The sequence below is a fragment of the Vulpes lagopus genome, chromosome 3, assembly GCF_018345385.1.
Source record: "Vulpes lagopus strain Blue_001 chromosome 3, ASM1834538v1, whole genome shotgun sequence".
NCBI lineage: Eukaryota > Metazoa > Chordata > Mammalia > Carnivora > Canidae > Vulpes > Vulpes lagopus.
In genome coordinates, this window is record NC_054826.1 from 3,220,154 (window position 1) to 3,242,956 (window position 22,803).

Sequence of the window (22,803 nt, forward strand, 5' to 3'; positions counted from 1 at the left end):
CCAAAGGCCAGCAAAATTCCTTTTTTATTACAAACATTCTGCAAACATTGTTGGCTTATTTACCTAATTCCATTCTTTATTTTTCCTAATTCTATCCTAAAATTCAGTGACATCTCTATTTTAGAAAAATTTTTCCAACCCTGAAATCTCTTTTATTCCCTCTATTTCATGCTTTACTCCTTTCAGCATCATTACTTTCTCAAGGTATCTCCACGTCACTAACTGACCTCAGGGTCATAAGTTATTGCTTCGGTTCTGTGGGCCTCTACTGTACTTTATATCACTACTGCTTTTTAATATTATTTAATTTCTTTCTTATACCCTTCCAGCTCATATGCCATATCCTGCTGTGCTTTTATCATAATAAAGATTATTTTGCAATGTCTATGTGGTCTATGGTATTTGCTAAAGGCAAAGTAAAATAAGAATTCTTATACACGTTCAATACATGCCAAATATTGTATTTAACCTAGGAATTATTGAAGGAACCAGGAAGATATTACAATTGGCTCAGAGTCAAGTTTTTTTTTTTTCAGAGTCAAATTTAAAACACACACACACACACACACACACCATTAGTGGCCTTAAAATAAATTTACAGGGGATGGCTGGATGGCTCAGTGGGGTAAATGTCTGCCTTTGGCTCAGGTCATGATCGCAGGGTGTTGGGATTGAGCCCCACATGGGCTCCCTCCTTAGTGGGGAGTCTGCTTCTCTCTCTCCCTCTGCCCCTCCCTCCATCCTCATGCTCTCTCTCTCTCTCTCTCCTTAAGTTAATAAATAAGATATCTTTAAAAATAAAGATAAATAAATTTACAAATTAATACAAAATTTGTGGGCATTCACAGGGCAAAAATTCACTGAATACTACAGGCTGTGATTTGCATTTCTAAATACAGTGAAAAGCAGAGATAATTCAGAAAAGTACAATAGACAGGACATTGAATAAACTTTTGCTCATTTTTGAGGCTTCTTACAATTTGGGGAAAAATGAAGAACTATTGGCTTAACATTTTTAGTTTCTCAAAATAATAGTTCCTCTGAACATTTTTCTTGCTGGTGACTATCCCTTCCCCTTTTCTTGTCTTAACATATGTGGTGTATTCTGTGCAGATTGGGTTAGGAAAATATTAAGTTATGTCATTTTCCCTCCATATTTCACATTAGTTAATTTAAATTTCTATGTTATTTCTGTGTCTTATATTAATTTTATTTTACTAGCTCTTAGAGGGAGACATGGAGGAGGGAAAAACATGCTTCTACTGTTTTTCTTTTTTAAGAATGTGTTTTTAAGTAATCTCTCCACCCAGCGTGGGACTTGAACTTAAAACCATGAGGTCAAGAGAGTTAGTTACTGGCTCCATCTACTGAGCCAGTCAGGAGTCAGTGTTTAACCTCACAATAAAAGAGAGCAGCCAATACAGGAATTTACATTCTGTTTCTTATTTTTAGAAAGCTCATTTCACCACTCGCTCTTTAGTTGTTAGCCATTGGAGGAATACTCTATTGACTCTCTAGCTATGGCTCTTTTGTACCAGCAAATTTCTATTTTATTAGAAGCAATAAAAATTACTCAAAGATACTATGAGCGCTGAGGCACTGAAGCCATGTCCAACAGGATTAATGAAGATAAAATTATATGAAATGTATAGCTTCTATGTTAGAGGACTGTTTTTCCCTGACTAGCTCTTGCTTCTTTTCAGGCCCCACTAACAAGTACACTAGCGTTTCCGCAGAAGCCTGGACTCAAGGTCAACTGATACGGTCCCAGCCTATGAAGAAGCAAGGCCCTACATTTTAAGTCCTTAGTCTGAATGATCTTAGACCACAGAACAGCCCTACCTACGGCAGACCAAGAACTTGCCAGCCTTAGCCAGCCTCAACCAGCTTGAGCCCAGTCACCAAGTCAACGTTCCCATTCATGAGCCCAGATGTGTCTCACAGTTACCTCTGCTACATTATGATGTTAAAGTGTCCTCCCTCCGAGGACCACACGCTTTATTGACATAACATAAGGTGCACAGGGTGTACATGTAGGTGTCTTTTCCAAATATGTCTGTATAAACTTGCGCCCACCTTTACCTGCGATGACTTAGTTCCCCTTTCTAAATATTCATCTTGTATCCTAAATGAAAAGAACCCACTCACCCCTGCTCAGGGAGTCATGGCTTTGGAAGTTATTCCCTGTGATCTCCTTACTTACTGGAAAATAAAGATTGCTTTGTGCAACCACTCCACTTGCTGTAGCCTCTATAGGTAACTCACTAAGGAGCGGAGTCTTATGTCCACTTACAAGCTGGAAACTGTCTTTCAGGGGTGCATGTAAGAAGTATCCTTTAATTTAAAAAATAACAATTCTTGTTTAAGTCCCAGGTCTTTGGGTTTGACAGCTCTAATTACTCCTCATGAGTAGATGAGTCCCCCTGTGTTTTTGGAGAGGAAGGGATCATTCAGATATTGAGGTAAGGCGGTACCTAATTCCTTAGCTGTAAGTGTTGGGAGGACAGCCTGTGGTTTTTAAGATGTCACAGAAATTAATTCAACGGACCACCCTTCTGTAGTACAAGTCTATATAATTCTTCCCTTTTTCCCTACCCACTCCAAATTACTTTCATGCAGCCCATGACTAGAAATGCATTTTAAGGTACACACGCTCTACAGATAAAACAGATTTATTCAACTGCACTGCACATTTAATATCTGCCCTACCAAAATATTTATACTCTATCTGAGAAAAAACACTCATAGGAGCTGTTTAAAAAGCTTTGAATCATGAAGTTGTGAAACATTTGGATTATGTGGATTAAAAAATATATATAAATTCAATAAAATAAAATCCCCAAAGCCATTTTCCCTACCCTAAGTAAATGTTTTCTAAGATTCATAAATAGTTTTTAAGCATAACAATGTTCACATAGCTTCTTTTACTATGGAAGAGCATCTGCTAAAATTTATCAGGAAAGAAGAAAAGAACTCAGGGTGATTTGGGATCATGTAGTAACAAAGGAATGATGGTAAAATATTGCCTGTTTAAAATCAAGTGGGAAAATTAATTTACACAGATGCACACACACATTCACGTATGCACACTCACCAAAGGATGTTTGAAAAATTCCTATGAAATCCAATTTGTTATTGCAGAAGATGAAGAGTGAAAGCAGATTTTACATGTCTTCAAACATATATTTTTATACTGTTCTTTTTATATATAAATAGTTAGAAATAATCTATGATTATAAATGTCATTATTCAAAGATTTCTACATTTCTATTTCATTTTACTTTGATTTTGGTCATCTGAACAAAAGAAATTGATGACTTTAGTAAAACAACTTTGATACAGGTAAGATATTACTCATATACAAAGGTGGAGAGATAGGTTAATATCAGGAACACACACTCACAATCACACTTATGTGGTTTGCCTCCAATTCTGCTGTAGAAGCAGTGACACAAATTGCAAAGGGTTGCCCATAATTGTAGCAAATACTTTGTGGAAACAAGCTCTTCAGAACAGCATATGGCACTTTAATTCAAATTCACTGTAGGGTAAGCAAAATGCTTCACAGTGGATTATAATGGAAAAGAAATAGGTATCTGAAGGTGTTTAGTATAGGAAAATACTTTTGTGTAAGAAGATATAGCTATACTTAAACACATGAGGTACACTGAATATATTTCCCCTTTGGGAAGAAAAATCCTAGGAGAATCTTAGTTTTATCATTACACATTTAGATGTACTTCTTTCCTTTAAATTCTATTTTCTTACCTTTATTCTTTCCCTCTTTTTATTTTTTTATTTTTTATTTTTGTTTTCACCGAGCATACATCTAGGTGCTAGGGACATAGCACTCATCCTCAGGAAGCATCTATTCCATCAGCCGATAACCAAGATTTGTGTGAATCCAATAATTGAAGACATAAAATCACAGTACCATCGGGTGTGTTTGTCTTAATTAATATATTTTTCTGGAATAAAAAGTGCAAGTGAAGTTATATTATTTAAGGTCTCTATGCTTTTAGTTTTACATGAAAAATGAGGCTGGCTGCTGCCCTACCAACTTGGCAGAGTTGCTATGAGCTCTGCTTCAGAAAAACACCATTAAATGTATATTTACTTTGGGTGATTATAATACGTGGGTGATGAGTTATAATAAAAACTAGCCAACTAGCCATAAAGCGTTGCATACCTCTCCCACTAGAGCCCCATTTCAGAAATATATGTGAACCTTTTTTCGTTTTTTCATTTAATGGATTAAAAACAAAACAACACCTCAATTCTCTACAACTTTCTTTTTCTTTTTCTTTTCATGATACTCGTCTTAACGTGCATACTTGGTCAGGCAGGTAAACTTCAAAAGCCAGTGAGAAAAGACAGCTGCGGTTAGGGTTCAGCTAATCAAGTAGGTAGTATTGAAATGTCAATCAATGCCAAATGTGATGACTTCGTCACTTATCTTGTTTCTTTAAGATATTTACACAGAAGATAGATATTTCTCTATTAATTATTTTGAGAACGTAATACTGGTTTTCAGGTCAGTTGTCAGTTGTTACCTCTCCTTTTGCCTGAGCTTCAGGAAGCATCAAGAGATGCTCTATATGGGTTTAGTTGCTGTTGACCATGACATTTGCAAAAATAATGTGTCGAAGGTCTATGCAGCTGTTAACTGTGGTTTTCTTACTGGCTGAGAAGAAAACTAGAGAATACTGGCAAATGCAGTTGAATTCAATCATCCAATTTCTGCAAAATGATCTTATCTCTATCACTGGACTTTTTCCTTGGTAGTTGACGGCGTGTAGATATTTCCTTACAAAGTGGAAACTACAGTATATGCTAAAGCAACCTCCCTACCCTAATCTTGACCATGTGGAAAACATGACAATTAAGTGAGTAATCTTTTTAAATCTAGTTTGCTCGTTTCATAGATGTGATTTCACCAAATCAAAAAAGTACCTTCCTTTTTCTATTTTGTCCCTGGACAACAGTATATCTCCTACAAAGTTGTCTTCTAGTAGCCATATGGAACCTAGGTAAGTAGGTAGAAAGATAGATAGGTATATATATATTCATACATATGAATATATATATGAAAAGTAATGTAATACCAATGTCTTGATATTATTTCTTATATTTTAAAAATGTTTGCATTGAACATATTTCTAGAAAATGCCAACTTGTTGTAGTCTTATAATGTGCCATTTGTTTTCCATTATGGATTCAGAAAATGTTGGGTAAACTATGTACGAATGCTTTTGGAGCTCTATAATTCAATCTGTTTTGAACATTACTTGATAAGAAAAAAAAAAAAAACATTTGGAGACCACTTGGTTAATGAAGTTCATGGACATTTATTTAATGTGAAATATTTAAAGAGATAATCACTTGTTATGAAAAAATACTGAAGTATTCAAATATAAAATGTCACAAATATAGGAATTAGATGATTTATGGCTATAATATACTTATCTGATTTAGAAGTAATGATTTTATTATACAAAAATTAAAAACAAAAAAATTTCTGAAGCAGTAAAATACTGTACAAAATCATAAATACATATTATTAATATTTTGGTGTATTTCTAAAATGAAAGTCACACAGTATATCCAGGTTTTAACAGACTTTCTCCTGGGAACATATTACAGATAATTACATATACTCCCGGATTGTGAATTTTAATTGTTGTGTAGCATGTCATCCTTTACACATATCATAATTTATTTAAATTATTTATCTTGATGCTATACATCTGTTTCTGATATTTTCCTCCTAACATACATAATGAGGTGAGAATCACAATTATAAAATGGTTTATATGCTTCTTAGGGTAAATCCTTTAGATACATTTTTGCAAGTACAGGTATTGGAACAAAGGGTTATTTGACAATTATTTTCAAATTACTCTTCAGAGAAGGGAGCAGCATATTAGGAAATCAGAAAGAATAGAATTGTTTGCAAAAACTTTGATTGTTTGACAAACTTTGATTTAGTGCATTCTCTACACACTAGGTATTACTTGTTAATTTAAAGTAATATATTTAATTGTATTTATTAAATTATATATTAATCAGAGTTTCTCAGAAAGTGGAATCTGAGGCAAACATCTCTGGTGCTGTCATCTCACTAATCAGAATCCAGAGAAGAGGACAAGAGGAGGATGGCCCAACAGGAGATCACTTTAACAAAGTGGATGCCACTCTAAGTGAGCATTGTCCCAACCATAGGCATGTCCCATGGTAGCTTAGTAAAGTACACCTGAGGAACACTGATCATGGGAAAGAAAGGGAGAAGGATGTATCCACCGGCTCTGCTCTTCCATTGGTAAAACATTCTCTTGTCATTAACTCTTCCAACCTGCCAGGTGACATATGAGTGGATACCTAGGGGTTCCTGTAATAGCATCAAGAGTGGGATTTAGGAAATTCGATGAGAGTCATCCTCAACTGGACAGAAGTCAGGTGTAGTCAGGTTGTACCTGTGTCCAGAAAGAACTAGCTAGGGCAGAACTAGCTACCTGGGTCATCTGCCACAAGACTGGTAAGACAAAGTATATATGAAATGCTGTATTTGAGGTTTCTGATGCAGTTTAGCCCTTGTACCCCTAGAACCCACGTTTCCTTTATTGTAGTGGGCTCCCATGGTACGATATCTGGATACCATTTTAATGAGGATATGAGGTCCGCAATTGTTTTACAAGAGTAAAAGTAACAGTTTAGTTAACCACAGAATCTTTTCTGTTTTTCAAATATTTTATTTATTTATTTTATTTACTAACTTATTTGAGAGAGAGAGAGAGAGAGAGAGAGAGAGAGAGAGAGCACGTGAATGCTTGCACACATGAGAGGGGGAAGGGGCAGAGAGAGAGGAGAAGCAGACTCCTTGTGGAGCAGAGGGACCAACATGGGGCTGGATCCCAGGACCTGCAGATCATGACCTGATCTCCAAGGCAGACGCTTAACTTACTGAGCCACCCAGGCACCCGACCACAGAATCTTTTCAAGGGTGGTAGCCATATGCAACAGATCCCTGGAAGGCTTTTGGAAGCCTCATTCCTCATCATTGCAGCTGGTTACAGGCGATAATTAAGATCTGTCATCTCCATTCTCCTCCACCACAGGTTCTAGATTACCCTAAATCTTGGTCGGTGAATTGTACGGCCTGGGTTATTTGCTATTAGGGATATTTAGACCTTAATCCGTGGAAGAACACAATCCTCCATTATCCTTACTTAAATGTGCATATTTTGAATCTTCTTGAATGTTTAAGGGACTCATGGAATTTAAGAGTCTCAGGCTTCTCATCCATATGCCTATTCCAGCTTTGAGTCTTGTTTCTTTTCCAGTGTAGCCTGGCTTTGACATAAGAGATCTGTCAACATCTCTTTGCATATCAACTATACTTATATTCTGAAACTGGCCCTGATTTTCAGCACAAACTTCTCGATAGCTATAGAAGGTGAATCTGCTTAAAAGTCACCTTAAAGATCTTATGACTTTCATAAAAAAAGAATGAAATCTTGCTACTTACAATGACGCAGATGGAGATAGCATTATGCTAACAGAAACAAGTCAGTCAGAGAAAGACAAATACCGTATGATTACTCTCATATGGGGAATTTAAGAAACAAGACAAATGATCATTGGGGGAGAAAAGAAAGAGGCAAAGCAAGACACAAACTCAACTATAGAGACCATCTGGTGATGGTTACCAGAGGGGAGGTGGGGGTGCGTGGGTTAGTTGATGGGGGTTAAAGAGTGCACTTGTGATATGCACCAGGTGTTGTATGGAAGTGCTGAATCTCTAAATTGTTCACCAGAAACTAATATTACTCTGTATGTTAACTAACTGGAATTTAAATAAAAGCTTTAAAAAAATCTTATGGGTTTCTCCTTTAGTTGAATTTTGTTGCTTCCAGAGTAACATTTTTCATTTCTAAGACTTTCAATAGGCAAATGGAAGCCATCCTTATATTTATTTCTCCCATGCCGGTCAAGTGCTCAGTGATTGGACACCACAATTGTTCATTTCCCTCCTTAGACCATCCAACTTATGCACAGGTAAAAGCCACACGAGTCATGATGCCATTGAATACCAGCGTTCATCACCACACACCTCCTCCATGAACATCCCAACTGCTCTTCTGCTTGTTCGTAATTCAGGTACAAACTCTTATCCTGAGGATCTGCCTTCTAGAACAACCGCTGATGCTGTCTTTGCATAGGTTACCTACTAAGCAGAACATGAAACAAATGACATATGTGCCATTACTTTGCTTGAATGTATAATTTCAAGGTGTAAGGGTCAAAGATACAATTTTGATCTGTTCACGGTGTTACATGATCCCAGTGAAACTGCATAAAATGCATGTCAGGACTCTCATTTGGAGAAGAGAAAGGAGCAGAACTTTTCCTCTGGTTCTCACTTCCTAGTCCGCCAACTTTCATCTCGCGTTGGCATTAAAAGCTCACAATCTCAGAGTGTGCATGTGAGGATGCTAAGCAAGTTCTCACCATGATGCCAAAAGAAACCCTGTAACAAGAAGCATGTGACACTGAATCACAGTGCGGCATGCCGAGTGGTGACGGGGGCTCTCGCTGGGGGCCATGTGGAGATGCTTGCTGCGTGATGTCTGCAACAAGAGAGGAGTTTGGAAGAGAGGACCAGAAATAATGCAAGAGAGGTCTCCTATAGGCAGTCTGCGAGTTGAGCGTTGTATACTGCAGAACCAAGAATTGAGTCTGGGCTGTCTTGTGCTGACGATGATCCATTGATGTGCACCACTTAGTCAAATTCGTAAATCCCATCCTGAGGCAATCTCTATTTGGAAGTGAGACTAGGAAGTGAGAACCAGAGGAAAAGTTCTGCTCCTTTCTCTTCTCCAAATGAGAGTCCTGACATGCATTTTATGCAGTTTCACTGGGATCATGTAACACCGTGAACAGCTCAAAATTGTATCTTTGACCCTTACACCTTGAAATTATACATTCAAGCAAAGTAATGGCACATATGTCATTTGTTTCATGTTCTGCTTAGTAGGTAACCTATGCAAAGACAGCATCAACGGTGGTTCTAGAAGACGGATCCTCAGGATAAGAGTTTGTACCTGAATTACGAACAAGCAGAAGAGCAATCAGGATGTTCATGGAGGAGGTGTGTGGCGATAAATGCTGGCATTCAATGACATCATGACTTGTGTGGCTTTTACCTGTGCATAAGTAGGATGGTCTAAGGAGGGAAGTGAACAATTGTGATGGAGTGGTCCAGTTACATCAATGCATCATTAAAGATCTCTCTGACGGGTATATTCCAAGAACTTATGGAGGAAAGTGAAGAATGATGGCTGCATTGAAGAATTCAATAAAAAAAATATGGCTTCCACCAACATGAGAATAAGATCTCTGGAAGAAAGATGGAAGGTGAGAGAAGAAAAGAAGGGCCCTTGGCAGGACACCTTGGATTATGCCAGTATGTTTTTAAGAGCAGGGTATATATCGCAAGCAATATTATATTAAAAAATAGAATAGTCCACCCAAACTACTAATTTGAATTTTGATTTTGTAAGTGAATAATATCAGACAAGAGTTAAACTTCTCGGCATGCAGAGGACTGAAGTTCAGAATCTGATCTTACAAAGTGCGGGCCGGGGGGAGGTTAGGACATACTTAAATTTAATCAGTGTAAAGTTATGGGCAAAAGAGAAATGCCTAGAGAAGGAGCAAATTTTTAGCAGCTGCACCATCCATGATGCATTTGCTCATAAAATAAAACAATCTATCCTGCTTTTGAGGCAAAACATTATATGATTAACTGTTAGAAGTAATCTGTTCTCTTGAAAATCCTGTTAACCATGATTTATATCTTACCATTAAAATTTCAAAAATTGTTTATTATTGAGAAGTTCTCACCAGCCCCAATTTGGTCTTTCAGCACGTAACTATTCTATGTAGGTCAAGCAAAGAAGAGAATGTTTCTCCCTCTATCACAACTGTGAGAAAAATCTGCCTCAGCCTTGTTTATAATGAGGGTAGAGTGGGGACATTTATCATTGACTTCACTTCAGACACAGTATCAGTTGGAATTGGCATATTATTCAATGTAAGATTTTCCTAAATACATGTAAATTCCTGCGGAGGTATCAGAATAATATTTTCATTCTTTTCTTCTCATTAAATACATGTTGTTGTAAAACCTGTCTACGGATAGGCCTTCATGGCCCGTTGCCATATGTTGTACAGGCAGGTGACTTACCCCGTCAACCCCCCAGCTAATAACCTACATAGATTTCAGCTCGAATCTAAAATGTAGGCGGCCACCGTACACACGTCTTCATGACATATTAACACAAAGAGTAAGGGCACATTAGCAATAGCAGAAGAGATATTTCATAGAAAACACTGGCAAGTGTTGGCAGAGTCCCATGGGAAACAGCGAGGGGATGAAAGTGGTGCAGGTGAGAAGCATAGGTAACAGGAGTTGAAAGAGCAAGCATGGCCCGCAGGACACAAACACATGGATTTTCTTCCCTGAGTGCTATTATCACATATTAAAATAATTTTTTTTCAGAGTCCCTGAGCAACTCACTCAGTTAAGCATCTGCCTTCAGCTCAGGTCATGATCTCTGGGTCCTGAGATTGAGCCCCACATCAGGTTCCCTGCTCAGTAGGGAGTCTGCCTCTCTCTTTCCCTCTGCCCCTCCCCACTGCCCATTCTCCATCTCTTTCTCTGTCTCTCAAATAAATAAAATCTTTTCTTTAAAAAAGTAATTTTTTTCAAACAAATGCATTCCATTTGACTATTATTATGTGATTTCAATAATTTCAAGTTCTAGTTCTTCTCTTTCTTTCAAAGTTATTAACTGTTAGATCTCATCACCCACTAATATACGACTCACCCAGTGTACACTTGAAGCCTCTCAACTGCCCTTCTTCAGTCTAATTTTCTCTTTCAGGAGTGGTAGCACCTTTTTTGCCCTTTTGGGCACGGTTGTATACGTCAACATCCTCCAAGGCCCTTAACCACAGCCGACTGAGAACTTGCTTACATCCCCCAGGGCTAGCATGAGCGCCTTCCCCGGCAATCCACACACCCCCAGTGCAACTCCTTCATTTGAGTGACCCTGCCACACAGTCCAGGCACATTCAGGGGAAGAGAAGCAACTGTCAAGGATTGTCATCCGCCCCATGCTGTGATCTTCAAGGAGAAAAGGTTCCATCTCCCACGTGATGCAAATTTGAGAAGATTCCAGCTCGAAGCATTAAAGCTTGAGATGCCTGAAATTAGGACACGGTCTTTCCTTTGTAGAGGCCTAGCAGAGGCAGTTGTGAAACAGAGAAGGTAATGGACAGCAGTGCAGGTGCTGGAGGCCCTGTGATCGCTAACATGCAGGGCGCTTGGCGTGAGGAGTCACCTGCAGGGGGCTTTGGGAAGAAAGTATATAGAAACCAGAGAACAGGACACAAGAACAGCATAAGCAGCTTAGGGACTCGCAGAGAAACTCTTCTCACACAAGGCCAACAGGGACATGACAGCTTCCTGTTTTTTTGTTTTGTTTTGGTTTGGTTTTTTTGACAGCTTCCTGTTTTTAATGGTGATGTGACTCCTTGCTCATTGCACACTATTGCTTCATAAGGGATTCCGAATTAAATACATTTCTTAATCTTTATATTATATATATGAGCATAATAAGCATATATTAGCCTGATAAGCTATACCAGATATTTGAAAAAGGGTCTCTAAATTAAATTTAGCTTTCTCCCATTAGTTACAGAGGAATTACATTGATGAAAAATTTTCACGAATAGCCATGATGACACGTTGTTGTTGTTGTAAGATTTTGAATTTATACCAGCTAATATTTAATTTAGTCAGTATAATCTAGTCCTAAATAATTGGCTTAAATATATCTAGTGTTCACATTTAAAAATCTCAAATACCTGGAAAGTGGTGTGCTGCAGGGAAAGAGTTATTAGCAAAACAGTGAATTTATCAAATCGTGACAACCATCACCCCATTTTCCTTAATTGAAAGAATGATCCATATCTTAATTTTAAGCAATCTTTCATCTGTATATGAGAAAAGTCTCTAATTGAATACATCCCTACACATTCTTTGAGATATATTTTGTTTCAAACTGTGTGCATCAATTTTTATGTTAATCATTATATCATAACCTGCACTCCTTCTTAAACGTATTAAATTAGCATTCCAAAGTGCAACATATACGTTGTTAAATAAAAATATATGTGTTAGGGGATCCCTGGGTGGCACAGCGGTTTGGCGCCTGCCTTTGGCCCAGGGCGTAATCCTGGAGACCCGGGATCGAATCCCACATCAGGCTCCCGGTGCATGGAGCCTGCTTCTCCCTCTGCCTGTGTCTCTGCCTCTTTCTCTCTCTCTCTGTGTGACTATCATAAATAAATAAAAATTTAAAAAATATATATATATGTGTTAGACGAGGTCATTGAGAAGACATGACCACTAGTTGACTTGCTAGCTGGACCTGGGCAATCAGAGGCTTCTCCCCTGCTCCCCATCCTTAGAATGTGGGGTCCGCTTGCCTTCCCTGCTCCCAGTAGCATCCCCAAGGATATAGCCTTGAGTTACTCAAGTAGTGTTGAGACTACCTGGATGGTATTTGCAACTGAATCCAGTTAAGAACTATATACAACCATTTCTAAGATTCTAATGGGTGAGTAGTGATCTACACATCTGGCAGCTGCCCAAGACAAGCCTCATATGTAATCTTCCGTGCTTATACCACCTGCCCCTTACCAATCTGGAGTGGTCTTCCTCTTTCTCTAGTTTCTCCTGACCCTCTCCAGGGTCAGTTTCAGACCACACCTGGGAATTTTCTCGGGAGCTTGCAAATCAACATTTGGCAAGCTGGAGAACAAAGAAATGGGCCTTGGGGATGAGGCATCTGTGGAGGGGGGAGATCCCGAGCTGGCCACTGGCCTCTATGTGGGGGAGGGGGGGTGGCCCTATATCAGATGTGTGGACCACAATGTGAGTATGGGGATGCCCTGAAAACACCACCCAGTTTGATTCTGCTTGTTCCTTGGAGGAACTACACATAGCGCACTGCAGCAAAGAAAATAACTGCATGGCTACCACCGCGGGCTGGCCTCCACCCTGGGCAAAGCAACTGCCACCTCTGCCCGACGAGAGACTAAGCTTGAGTTAGCAAATTGGAAGAGAAGCTGGAGTTAGAGAAGCACATGCAGGTGTCCGCTACTGTGTTAGCTTCAGGGCTGGCAGACAAGCTGGGCGGGCAGGATGACAAGTCAGAGACTTGGGTGTGCAGTTGTGCAAGACTAGGAGGGCACATATGCCAGGTAGTGAGGTCACAGCACTTGTGACTAAGACTGATTGGGACACTAAGAAGGGGAATCTCTGGGAAACTGATGAGAGTGAAGAGGAGGATGTCGCGGTAATTAATAGTGAAATGGATGGAGCACCCCATGCCCTTCTACCCCAAATCTGCATGGGAAGCAAAAGCACAGCAATAGTAACCCCAGCCAGTGGGACGGCCCCCAGTTTAGGAAACTTCATGTTGAGAGAATATATTCCCACTGATTATTGATCCAGCTGCTGAGTTCCAGGAAATAAGGCCAGGGCAAGTATCCAGGTTGAGTTAGGGCAGCTGCGGGATACTGGAGGTGATGCTCTTTCTCTGACCAGGTGAAAGGCAGAGAAAGTGAGAACCATCTCCACACACCATGCCCTCCGGCACCAGCTGCATGGTGCTTGAAGGATTTGAGACCCTTACTCCCTTATGGATTGGATTATTCTAGCCTGCTATGAGGCCTGGCTCAAGGAGTGGGATCTCCCTGAACACTGGGGACCCTGGAAATACATAAAGGAGCTACAGCACATTTTTAGGGAGCTGAGAAAGAAGCAGGATATTGACACCTCTGTTTCGGAAGGCCCCGATTGGGCCACATTTACAGCAAGAATGAGAGCCAAGATTCTCCTATCAACCCCCAACAGGTGGTGTGGGATGCTGGTATCCATGCTGGACCCCGCTGGAGGACACAAATTTGCAATGTTGGGTGATCCACTGCTGATCCAGGCCATCCCAATCACCTGTAGGTCCTGGTAAAAATAACCCAGGAGAAAATGGGGTTTAACCTCACTGTGTCAGTGACCCTACATGAAGAGAGATGCCCAACAAACCAACACTGTGTCGGTTGCCCCATGGAAAGCCTCAGAACCTGGAACACAGTTCAGACCTTCCCCACCTACCCCTGTCATCCCAGGTGCCCCACCTGCTCCAGCAGAAGCCTCAGGGATAGAATCCCATTCAGGATGGGTGCTTCCCACACCCTGGCTATAGGATGCAGGTCGGGATTCTCTCCAGGTGAGGGCCATCGAGGGTGATCAGAGGCCTCACGTCGAGGTGACTATTCACTGATATTCCAGAAATAAACAAAGGTGCTAGCTCTGGTGCGGCCTGGAGCTGAATGTGGTCTAATACATGGTAACCCTCAGATGTTTCCTGGCCACCTCGGTGTCCTTGATGCTTACAGAGAACATAGTTATGGTAAAGGAAGGGTTTGTTTTTTTTTCTTTCTCCCTACAGTACCAGAGAACATATTGAACATGCCAAATTCTGCAAGGTCAAACTCTGCAAACCTCTACCGGTGGGTTCTGCTTCTGGGTAACAGAAGTTAAACCAGTACTGAGGGGAAGTGTCAACTGGAAACCAGTAACCCTATGTAGAGTGGTTCCTGCCAAATAATGTAAACTTCCCAGGAGACATAGGAGGCGGGGAAACCATCCAAGACCTGCAGCAGCCTGGTCCAGATGACGAAAGAGCCAGATGGCCCACGGTGGATGACAGTGGACTCCAGGAACTGGTAGGGTAGTGCCACCACCCCCATCGATGTGGCTGTCCTGACATCGCCACCGTCAGAGGTACCTTGACCATGGTCCTAGGACCTAACACGGCACCTTGACCGTGCTGTGCCGGGCCTAACAAACACCTTCCTCATTATGCACTGAGTCACAAGACCAGTTTGTCTCCACATGGCAAGGACAACCTTTCACATGCTCCCCCAGGGCTACTGGCATCGCTCCACCCTATGTCAGGGGATGGCGGCCTGCCACCTATCCCTGTTCTCCATCTCCATATCAGTAAAATTGGCCCATTAACATGTGATGATTGGCCTCTGCTGCAGGACACCTTACAGGCTTTGCTGGAACATCTGTGAGGGAGAGGATGGAGAGTGAACCAACAGAAAATTCAAGCCCAGATGCCACCGTGACATTTTGGGGAGTTATCTGATTGGGCAAGACCCTTGTTGTCTCTGAAGCTGTGATCGATAAAGTGCAAGCCAGGCCAACTCCTAAGAGGTGAAAGAGGTGCAGGCCTCTGTACGGGTTTTCGGGGTCGGGGAAACTTTCATGCTCAGCTAGCAGAGGGCCTCCAGCTCTGTGCCACTTTTTAAAGAAAGGGCACACATAGGATGGGGGATGAGGACAGCAAACCATCGTGGAGAAGGCAAACGTATTAATGACGTTAATTTAAGCTCTGGACACATCCTCAGCAGGGACACCATTTGAATGAGATGTTTTTGTGACTTCAGAAAGTAAGGGGAAGGCACAGTGGCAGAAACAGCAAAAGGGGACCGTGCCCCCAGTCTCAGCGCTGGAAGGGGGCAGAAACCCTATACCCCCAGAGAGCAACAGTTTCCAGCAGCGTGCACGGTACTACGGACCCTGAGGTAGATATTGCAGATGGGATGCATGGAGAGAGTGGCCGTCCCGGTGCCCACGTGGGCCAGCATATGGCCAACAATGCTGGGTTGCCCTGGAGGTACAGCGACTTGGCTAATGCGGTGACAGCATGCCCAGGGTGCTCTAAACAACACCCAGGGCACCTGCCAACGGAATCTGGGGCCATCCATCGGAGTTCCCAGCTGGTGAGGGATTGGCAAATTAATTATATTGGCTCCCTTCCTCCAAGTGAGGTTTCTAAATATGCCTTGGTTGGTGTAGACACTACATGTAACCTGACCCAAGATTTCCTCTGCCACGGTGTTAACGAGTCCTCTACCATTAGGGGATTAGAGAGACTGAGCACTGTGCATGGATACCCTCGTCACATACACAATGATCAGGAATCGATTTTTAGTTTTTTAATTTTTTTAAAGATTTTATTTGCTTATTCATGAGAGATACAGAGAGAGAGAAAGAGAGGCAGAGACACAGGCAGAGGGAGAAGAAGGCTCCGTGCAGGGAACCCGATGCGGGACTCGATCCCAGGATCCCGGGGTCACGACCTGAGCCGAAAGCAGACGCTCAACCACTGAGCCACCCAGGCGACCCAGGAATCAACTTTTAAAGGTCGTGATGTACAGGACTGGGCAAAAGAGCACACCACTGAGTGCAGGTTCCATGTCCCCTATAACCCACACACAGCGGGGTTGGTAGAAAGGAACAAATGGCATATAAAGTAGTAAATTAAATTGTTAACAGGTAAAACCAAAAGTACCTTCCCAGGCTTGACTACATCTGAATGATAGACCAACAGGGCCCACGTGTCCCATAGGCCGGACTGGGAACCCTTGCCGAGGCCTAGGACACCTGACAGGTGTGGAGGACACAGAGGACAGCTACGGCCTCACTTCTCATCGTGATCAACCTGCTGTGCTGCTGAGAACACAGAATGTCATCACTTCTGGAAAAGGAATTATTGACTGGCATTTGCCACGGGATGTCCCCTCAGGATGGGTGAGTTACTTCCAACCCCTGGGGAAGGGGGAGCCACTCAGTCTCCACTGGCATCACATTGTCCTGCTGCAAGTCAGACCTATGGCAGCACTGCACTTGGTGGGATGAAACATGCACCATCGAAAGAGAGGAGAAGGGGCTGGGCGGGGGGTCCTGGCCTGGAATGTCTTGCCCCCAGCCCACCTCTTCAGGCCTGCCCATGCTGCCTCCCTTGGCCAACAATGTCCGGAGGCACAGATGGGTCAAATTCCTAAGGCTGCAGCCACATTATCATTTAAAGATCAGGCCACAAGCGTCATTCTTGGAGAAGGGGAAGACCTCTAGTAAATACGTCTTTTTGGCCTTAGATTTCTGCTGCTCCCGTGATGTCTTATCACCTGATGGAACTATCCTTCTACAGCTGACCCACTAGGTATGAGCTGACCCACTCATACCTAACAAAATAATCCATCAACATTTTAGGTTGGGGGATAACTGCTACCTCTCCCTAGCTCCTCAGGATTGCCTTGGTGGGTATCGCCTCTCCAGGGAAGGGGCCAGAGGCCCTTAAGTAGTACGTCAAAGAAGAATAAGGGAGGCCTAGGACTCTTACGTCATCTGGTATTACCGACACTGACCCCGAAGCCCGGCCTGTAGCACATGGTATTAACCACGCTGGACACGAGTGTTGTTTCTCTGTCAGACAAACTGGGAAGGCAGCCCATCCAATTGCTGGTGAAAAGGTTCTGGAAATGCCACCATTACCATCGTGGGTGGCTATGCTCAGATTTGGGAATGGCTTACTCTTGTCTTGGGTATTTGGGCACCTGAGCACTCCTATGCTGGGAACAGAAAAATCCCTCTAAACAGAATCAACCTGGGCACCTGGCTGGCTCAGTCTAAGCATCTGCCTTCAGCTCAGGTCACAATCTCAGGGTCCTGGAATCAAGACCTGTGTCAGGCTCCTTGCTCCCTGTGTCAGGGAGAGGCAGTCTGCTTCTCCCTCTCCCTGTGCCTCCTCCCCCCACTCATGCTCTCTCTCTCTCTCTTTCTCTCTAAAATAAATAAATATAATATTCAAAAATAAATAAATAGGGCACCTGGGTGGCTCAGTGGTTGAGCATCTGTCTTTGGCTCACTTCTGACCCCGGGGTCCTGGGATCGAGTCCCACGTGGGGCTCCCTGCAGGGAGCCTGCTTCTCCCTCTGCCTGTGTCTCTGTCTCTCTATCATGAATAAATAAATAAAATATTTAAATAAATAAATAAGAGCTTAAATAAATAAATACAGTCAACCCAACTGTACTAGAAACACGGGATGGGTATCAGTGAAACTGTGTAGTCACTCTGTCATAGTAAGGGAGAGTGGCTGATGTGGCCCTGACTGGTGCACTGCCCAGGGATCTATTAGGTTGCACTACATGGAATCCAATGACTTGTGTGGCACAAAATGTGGTTTCCACCTGAGTGGTTGGACCATCACGCCCTCGGTTTTTCCTGGACACAGAGGTGAATCTGCTCCACAAGAACAATGGCTGCCAAACTTCCTCTTCACAGCCAGGTAGGCACATTCTGTCCTTCATTGGTTTGATCGTTTGGCCGCCATCTTCGCCCCCTTCATTGGCTTAAAGGATGTTATCGCACATACAAAAGCCCTTACCGTATTTACTCATCAAGCCTTGAGTCATGGCCACCCGAATCTGTCCTTACTGAACGCTCAAGTGCCTCTAAAGAGCAAGGCTGTCTTCCACAATAGGAAGGGCTCACAGGGAGACACCTGTGCCCTCATCCTAGCAGAATGTTGTCCGTTAGACAGACGTGAGTCGGCTAATGTACTATCTTTATTAAATCACCTAAGTCCCCATGTGAATGTCATGACGGAGCCGACCCCAAGCTTAGGCAATTTAATGAATCAGTGGTCCAGATCCGAGATCCTGGTTGAAAAGGTTGTCACTAAATTTGGAAATCCTTGTTTAATTTGTGTTCTCTCTTGCAGGTGCCTCCAGTGTAGCCAGATAGCTACCTCTATGCTAACGAAACTCCTCGCTGATGGCTAAGGGCACATTTTGGAAAGTGGCAGGGCATGTGGGATTATAAGAGCAGGTCATGAGGGGTGGAGTGTTGATGGAGATTGTGAAGAGGAAGTGACAGCCAGCTGACTCTTGAACTGGCCCTGGGCAATTAGAGGCTCACCTCCCCTGCCCCCATCCTTGGAATACAGGTTCTGCTTGCCTTTCTTGCTCCTTGAAAAGTACTCCGAGGTCATAGCCTTGCAATAGCATGTGGTATTAAGGCCATATGGACAGTAGATATGACTGAACCCAGTTAAGACTTCTATATAAACTTCTAGGATTTGGAAGGCAGGTGCAGAGATCTATTTGTTCTGCTGCCATCCAAGACAAGCCTTGTATGTAAGTTGCCTCCCTTGCTCAACCTGCAGCCTGTCAACACGTAGTGGCCTACCTCCTCCCTCAGTCTCTCCCTGCCCTCTGAATACAGGGCCTATTCCCCGTCACATCTGGGAAACCTTCGAGGAGCTTTCAGACCCACAGTGTGCTCGATGCTATTTCTCTAGATAGAAAAACAACCTGAGAGCAGGGACTTCCTACTCAGAGACTCTATTATACGAATAAATCACAACAAAACGAGGATAAATTTATCCCTTCCCTTTGTAGTAGAATAGCTGCTAGGAAGGGTTTGATCAAGCCACCTGACCGTGCGCTCATCGTTGAATCAATCAGAGAGGTGGGAGATGGGGGCTGGGATGGTGGCGCCTGGATTGAAGGTTTACTAGAAGGATATCCTACTCCATGAAGGTAGAAGTTCTCTAACAAACAGAGGGTGATCGAGATTGATACATACACAGAGAAATGTGAGAAGGAAAAGTCCTGGACAGCCAAACCATAATGGTGGTGTTTTGTCAAGTGACTTAACCTTCTCTTCCCAGAGCCAACAATCTACCAACGCAGTTCCATGGGCTTGTAGACTGTTGACCGCCATCACTCATGACTGAAGTGGTACGTGGCCTTAATGAGTAAATACTACATTACAGATTAGAAGAAGAAATAACTTCGCGGAGACAGAGCGCTGCTGCCTCAGAGAAGCACACTAAGTGCATACTCGTGTTGTATCTATTCTCTTCATAGTAATAGGGAAGACCTCAGGGAGAATGCAGAGGTAGAGCCAGGTAGGGATGGCAGGAAGGAGCGATACCCAGAGCATGACGGGAATAGAATTAATTGGTTCAAGGAAGCTAAGATTAAGAGCTCCATGACTCTATGAATGTAGATGAGTATATAGGTACATGGTTTATGATAGAATAACAGCTCCATTTTAACTGAAGAAAGGATAATTTAAATAGGACAATAAAAGAGTTACATTTGCTCGGTATTTAAAGTACTTTCTGAGTCACTGCCTCTTGTATTTCCTAGAGGACAGAACATATACTTGGTGAAGGCTCTTTCATTCACGGAGCGGTTGGCCAAGTTAATATTCTGGGGTTAGAAAGAAAGAGTCTAGAGGTAGCCGATCACAAAGGATAAGTGGAGAGGACCATCTACTCAATAATAACTCACTTGCCCCACCTAATTCTAGATAAATGTGTCGGGGAACAGGCAGTTGAAGCCAAAACACTTCCTTTCAATATCAAAAAGGCCACCGCGTGTGATAGTGGATAAGGCACGTTAAATAATACAGTTCTCTGGCTTTGAGTTTTCAGACTGTTTTTCTTTTGTTCTGTTTGACCTTACCTCTCATCGTCACGACACTGCCATGACTAGCAAATGGCCCTTTTTTATTGCTATAATCATTGAGGCTATACCATATGCTTTCTAACGGCTGAACGTGAAAAAAGTAAAACTAATCATTTAAATTAGTTTCGGGGATACTGTTCTTGGCATAGAATAGACTTCATGAATCTTTTGCAGCTATTTCAACCCATAACGCGCCAGCTTCTATAGACTTAACTCTCAACCTATCCTATATTTTCTTGACCTTGAACACTTATTAACATTTTATGATTCCGGAATAGTACTTACTCTATAATAACCATACTCTTTTATGATCTATTATAATAATAGATTATACAATTATTTTATAGGATAATATATTAAAATCCTCTGAATTTTTAAAAAGCTTTTGAGCACAATGTGAATAGGTCTAACAAGGTAAAAGAAATGACCCAGTTACGGTTGCTTAAACTTGGGCTTATCTCAACAAAAGGGATACCTGAGTCAGGAAAATCCATCACCAAAATGACTCTCCTCTTCCCCGGTCCTCCCGGAGAGGCCATCCTCTATCTTCAGGCTGATAAGAGGATAGTGACTGTTTCTGTAAGGAAATCATTCCCTCTTATCTCCATCCTAATAATTAACACACGGATACACCGATATAACACAAACATTACATTTCTTTTGCTTCAAATATTTCATTGCAAAACAGGTACCGAAGCCGCTTAACTATACTTAGCCCTTTTCTATTCCGTAGTGCCACTAATACCGAATTTCCATCATCCCTATGAAATAAGCATAAATCTTAGAAGTCACACAAGAATCTTTTTCGGGCCTCATGGTTTGGTTTCAGGAGAGTGAAATTAAGTAGGTTTGAAGCCATCTCTGGAGAAAACGGAGCAATAAGGCAGTTAATCATGTTTGCGGCAAGCAGAAATGCAAAACCTCTAAAATTATCGGAAGACTTACATCTAAATGAACATAAAGATGAAATAGATAGAGGTGCATAAAGTATTCCAGGGGCTTTTTACTATTATGTTCATTAGAGTTCCAGCTTAATGCATGCTTTATTGCCCAGAAATTCATTTCATTTGCATTTTAACTGGGTTTTAGTCAAGTTAATCCTTTTTCTTTCCTGGCTAAGAAACTATTCAGCAACTACAGCAAAACACTGAAAGAAGAGAAAGAAATTGGAACAGCCTACTTCCACCAAAACTTACATTTGTCAGAGCTTACTGAAGAAAGGAGGTGTTAGACCCCGTTCGCTAGATGACATTACCTTAACACCAGAGTATCTTGTGTGTTATGGGGATAGCTCTATTAGATGAGAAGCAATTATATTCATTTATGCTAAAGATTTAATATCAAGGGAAATTTGGTAAAGATCAACATCTCATTTTTACAGGAGCGAAAGCGATAGAGTGATCACATATTTAGAAACATGCAATTAATTCCCCCCACAAACTTCAATATGTAATACCATGCATCATTTAAACAGCCGTGTAAATAAAGAACAGTTTAACTTGTATTTTTTTTTTTTGAAAGAGAACCTTTTATCACTTTTATGTACAGAAATTCAACAGCATCCACTCAGCCCAGCTTGGTGGCCAGTTCTTTAGCCTTTGCTTTTCCCAGGTTGGCGATGTGAGCCACTGACTTAGGACGCAGGATGTTGCCTTGTATTTTGAAAGTGGAAGCATTCGGCGCAGGAATATTATGGCCTAATAGAAAGAGAAAATTCTTTTTTTTCATCTTGAAAAAGGTAAATTCATGTCCTAAACAATAATGATTGTAAGGTCCATGTGGAAATAAAATAGCTTGTCCATGTGACAGTATATTGAAAAACAAAGAGATGGTAACCTAGTAAAATGGACCCTTCAAGGTAAACAGACATCTTGGCAAATCCCAAAGAAAAAGATAAGAATAAGTAAAGCCAGTAGAAGGTCTTCAGACAAAAGGGGGCTTGTTTCATTATTTATTTTGAAATATTCAACCACATAAGATAAAATATAATATTTTGAGCATGACCATCCCATATCTGCTGAGAACCATCTCAAAATTTTCTTCTAAGAAAATGTCTCGTTAGTCAAGTTTTCTTTTAAGGTTTTGCGATTTCTCAAGGAGATCTCAAAATGTGTTTTCGTCTTCACTAAAATTTGAGAGATAAAGTGCCTGCCTTGTCCTGGCCTTCAGACCTTACATACCTAAGTCCTCATTTCATGTTTGGGATGCCTCTTTGTGACGCTTGTTGACAGCAGATAATCTGTTTGGAAGGGATGCTGCTGTTAATTATTGTATTTGAAAAAAAAAAAAGTGTTTAGAGCTGTCCATCATTCCAACTATTCAATAACGGTAATTTGGTGGAG